The sequence below is a fragment of the Leucopleurus acutus genome (assembly GCF_964270905.1).
Source record: "Leucopleurus acutus genome assembly, chromosome: 3".
Lineage (NCBI taxonomy): Eukaryota > Metazoa > Chordata > Mammalia > Artiodactyla > Delphinidae > Leucopleurus > Leucopleurus acutus.
This window is the reverse complement of record NC_139145.1, coordinates 168796005-168801513: the sequence shown is the minus strand read 5'-3', so window position 1 is coordinate 168801513 and position 5509 is coordinate 168796005.

Sequence of the window (5509 nt, the reverse complement as noted above, 5' to 3'; positions counted from 1 at the left end):
ACAACTCAAAAATGAGCAAAAGACTTGAATAGAGATTTTCCAAAGAAGACATACAAATAGCCAATAAGCCTGTGAATGAATGTTCACTATCACTAAATTCTGAGGAAATGGAAATCAAAGCACAGTGAGAAACCACTTTACACTCACAGGATAGCCATTGTCCAAAGTATAGAAAAAAACAAGTGTTCACGAGGATGTGGAGAAATTGGAACCCTGATGTATTGCTAATGAGAATGTAAATGGTTCAGCCACTGTGGAAGACAGTTCCTCAGAAAATTAAACAGGATCACCATATAATCCAGCAATTCCACTTCTAGTTATACGTCCAAAATAATTGACGTCAGGGACTCAAACAGAAAACTGGACACCAGTGTTCACCAGAATTATTCATAATAACTAAAAGGTAGAAACAACCAAATATCCATCGATAGGTAGATGGAGAAGCAAAATGTAGTGTATACATAAAATAGAACATCATTCAGCCTTAAAAAGGAATGAAGCTATGATGCATGCTACAACATGCATAAAACTTGAAAATATTATGCTAAGTGAAATAAGCCAGACACAAAAGGATAAATATTGTATTAGTTGACTTATATGAGGTATCTAAAATAGTCAAATTTGTAGAGACAGAATAAAAGAGGGGAGACTAGGGGCAGGAAGGAGGGGAATTATTCTTTAATGGACACAAAGTTTCCATTCGGGATGATGAAAACGTTCTGGAAGTAGTTAGTGGTGATGGCTGTACAACAGTGTGAATGTATTTGGTGACACTGAATTAAGCACTCAAAAAGGATGAAACTGATACGTTTTAGGTCATGTATATTTACCACAATTTTAAAAGAGAGAAAGTCCTAGAAAGTAAGCAAGCTAGGAAACAAAACAACTGTGTAGCATTCTATATAAGAAAAGCTGGATCCCCAAACAAAAACATGACCAAAAGGCACTTTAATTTTTTTAAATTAGGAGACTATGGATCAGGACACTTGTAGATAAAATAAGCACAAGGACTCCTGGAAGGACCAGGGTCCCATGTTGTCTAAGAAATAGAGAACAACTTTCAAAATCTTCCCAAAGATGCTCTGGACACATCACCACCCCCAGATTCCATGTCTGTATTCCCAAAATCTTGTGTTGAATTTGTACATAAGTGTAAAATAACATGACTTTTTTTTGTGGACATGAGTCCCTCTATAGCTACCATTTATTCTGATCACTGATGATTTAGAGCATCGATGACTTGTGTGTGGGTCTTAATTTATAAAAGCAGTGCAGTGATGACATGCAGAGGTCAATGACATTAAAAGTTTAATGTTACTCACAGTCCCCTTAGAAATGAAAGGCACAGCATGCCATGCAGGCCACAATGGGAAACATCAGAGTCATTCAGGAGGGAGAAAGGAGAGAGGGGAAGGCATAGACCAGAGACTTTGCTGGAATCTCCAGGGGAATGGCAAGGCAGGGAAGAGTAAACAGTTTAGGATTTGCTAGTTTTAATAATTCCAGCCAGCTTTGGGGCAGAGGAGCTATCCCTAGTTGTCTGATCCCCTGGCCCTGGGTTGATTTAGGGCAGGGGAAATACCAGCCTGGGGTCTGAGAGTCAGATAAAGGATGTGGCTGGGGGTATGGACTTGGGATTAGTTGTTTCTATATGAAACACATAAGCTTTGTGAACTCAGAACTTCTCTAACTTCCTTTATAGCTTTGCCTGAATTTGTAACAAGAAGAGCAAATAGTAACATTTAAATACAAGATGATGATTACATATTATAGAGTATCATATGTCCCAGACAGTTTTTCCTAGAATGACCACCTCTTTGTGAATCTGATGAGAACACAAAACACCCAGCCACCCCCCTCTCATTCTCCTGAGACACACAAATTATAAATGGATAACTTACTCAAACTCCTGCAGATCAGAAAACCCACATGACATTCAGCCTTCTTTGAAAAGAAAGGGAGCCAGCTCCTTTCATATCCATCTACTTTCGATCTGACCTCTTTTACCTTTAGAACATTGCCCTTATTTGCCTGCTACTCATTTTCATTCCCAGGATTCTAGACAGGATTTCCCAAACCATGTACTATGGAACACTGTGCTCCATGGAAAAAAACAAAGTTGTAAATAAATAATTTGGCGGAAACACTAAAAAATAAATGAACAAACAAACAAACAAAAATAAATAAATGAAAGGGAGCCAGAAGTCGAGGGAGAATCATCCAGTTTGGTTTAAATACTCCTTGACTTTAACCCATGTGTTGTTTGCAGAGTCATAGCTGCTTCCATGATGTGAAAATGCTGAAAACAGAAGAGATGACCTCATAATAGAAAGCACATAAAATTTGATTTCTCCCATGGTGGTGGAAGGATTAAGAGCCATTCATTTGATTTGCAAGCTAAAACCCATTAACATACTATTTCTTGTCAGTAAAAGTAATATGATCATGAATGTAAAACATTTCCTCAAATGTTATTCAAAGTTAATTTCAATTTTAATAATAACAATTCTTTCCTGATCTTTAAATGATTCATAGTAACTGATTATGCAATATAGGAACCACTGAGTTGTCCCTTCTGTATTGGCATAATTTAAGAGACAGTAAAAGCACTTAATAATTTCAAATGTTTCTTTAATATCCTAGCTAACATTCTTGTTGCTAATAAGCTGTTTTTAAGTTGCATTACTCCTTAGAGACTATGCTTAAACATAGTCCCCCTTCAAACTCTATCGTAACAGTTTGCTAATTAAAAATAGAGAATAAGTTATTCCTAAAACTATCGACAGAGTAGCAACTACAGAGTTTGAATAGAAATAAAAAGATACTACACAATTCCTATCTATTGCAGGTTTACCTTTTTTGAGACCCAGATCATGGTTGATACTGAGTGCAAAACTAAGCACGATGAGGCCTTTATGATTGCTGTAATCGGAGGACACATTCTCTGAGGAAATCAACAACCACCAGTATGCATAAGCTGTACATTTCAGAGACATGGTATATACTTAAGGCTGCATCAGTAGGTTTCCCAAGAACAATTAACACACTCCAATGGGATATTGATAACGGTGTGTGCAAGGTTAAAATAGAACCAAAACGACGTTCTAACACCCCAGATTTAGCAATTGTAAGGCTGTGACCCACCGTAGGTGTATGTCAAGGGGGGAGAGCAGCTTCCAGAACCCAAAGAGAGAGTTGTAGCTACAGAGAACGGTCACCCATAAGAAGCAGTGCCTTCAGTGAAGGACCACAGCCACTGTCCACCCATGGTCCAGTAGGCAGTGAACTGGGATTAATTATTCAAACTTTCTTTTCCTCCCAAGCTATGATCTGCTCCTAGGACCTCTCATTGCACAAGTTCAGCTGGAATCCTGGGGACAAAGGAACCAACTGAAGCAGTGCATAAAGGCACAGAGCAGTGGAGATAGATAGGTGGAGAACAGATCTTGAGGAACAGATGGAGAATATCCAGCACACGAGCTTTGCTGCTCTTCACGTCTAGCGGAATCCTTCTTCCCTTCAAAGGGCAACAAGAACATCACCTTTCCATGAAGCCTGTCCTCTTTGAAACATCAGTTGCTCTTCGAGCCCTTTATACTGACCACACTGTATTGTTTCTCACCCGCAGAGCTGCTCAGTGTGAACTCATCGTGAACAGAGACACTGTCTTATTCATCAGTGTCTTCCCAGCACCTGGCAGGATACCTGGCATAAAGTGTATAAGAAAGGTTTTTTGATCGAATAAATGTATAATTTATTGGCACAATAAAACTGTTTGATATTAGTTAATATTATGAAAGGACTTTTCATTCAGTGGGGAAATTATAACTACAGTGGAACCCGGTTCTTCCAGAAATGCCCCTAGTGCTGTGTTCACTTCAGTAACAATCTTAGTAACAATCTAAGGCCGATTTCATGGAGTTTTCAGAATACTGCATTTCCCTGTCATTCATTACTACCATATGCCCTCAATCAGACTCAATATCCTAATGAAATGTATCCATCACGGAGAAACTCCTAGCTTCCTATCTTACCCTGTGCTCTGCCCTGATTGTCCTTTGATCCTGGTCCAGAGACGTACTCCCCTGAGTCATCTCCAAACGCAGAGCAATTGCCTTCAGTGGTCACCAAATTCATTTTGACTAGTCTCTCTGAATCAAACTAAGACTGAGGGAAGGTTTTCTAGCAAATTCCCTAAACAATTTAGGGAATTTCCTCACCTTCAACTTCAGCTGAGCTCTGCCCTCATTGATTGGGTCTCAGGGCTCCTCTTTCCCTTCCCGAATTTCGTCCGGAGAATTCCAAATCCCTCTCTCTGTGTCTCTGGAGGCCTTTTCATGAATTGAAGTGGCTTTCTTATCAAAATATTTCTTCCAGACAAATTTAGCACAAAGCTCAGTCCATTGTAACCACCAATGAATATTAATTTGCAGAAGAAACATCAGCTGCTCTTCGAGCCCTTTATACTGACCACACTGTATTGTTTCTCACCCGCAGAGCTGCTCAGTGTGACCTCATCGTGAACAGAGACACTGTCTTATTCATATTTAGTTTATGACACTTTTAGTTGAAATATTTGGGAATTGGGGAAATACTGTTTCTTGTTTCACCTTCACACTGACTGATCTGACTGATTTCGTACCTCTCATTAAACGTTGCAATGCAAAGATATTCATCAGGAGTCTTTTTAGCAAATGTACAAGTGATAATGACGTTCCCATGACAGCTGCATTCCTTCCTGCCTTCCTTCCCTCACTCGTTAGTTCAGTCTCTCATCCAGCACATAGGCCACAGTGGTGGCCGCTCTGCAGACATCAGGGGACAAAACTGATAGTGTCTGCCCTCATGGAGCTTAATAACAGCAAGTGTAGAAGCCACAAAACAACTAAATTAGTAGTTAAACTGTGGCAGATATTATAAAGCAAAGACAGCAAAACATAAGAGCACTCTGAGGGACCTCCCCAAGTCCTGCTGTTCTGTCCTCTCATAGGAAGTGGATCTTTGTGCCTTGGTCTCTTAGGAGCCAGGCTCTGACTTTCTGCCTCTAAAAGAAAAAACAAACAAACAAAAAAAAATGGCTTTGCCACATCCTTGCTCTGTTACCAAACCAAACTTGGTTCCATTTGCCCACATGCAGTCAAGCTGATTCACTGACACCAGCTGGGGCTCGGGCCTCACATGGCCCATGGGTGACTTGGTACCGTGTTGACACCTGATGCAGAGGGTCCGAGGCAGGAGAGGGGTGTGGTCGTGCACGTGTCCAGATGCTCACGCCAGAGACAGGAGCGTAGGGTGAGTGTTCTGGGGGCGTCCAGGTGAGGAAGGTGTTCTACACTAAGGTGACAGTGTGTGAACAGGGTGGCCAAGCTGCCGGCTGAGGAAGGGCAGGCGTCGAGGGAACAGAAGGAGGCTCCTGGGGTCCGGATGTGCTGACCCTGCTGCCAACAGAACGAGGAACGTCACGAGCCTCCTCACGTGATCGGGTGGCTCAGAGTGAAGAAGACCCAGC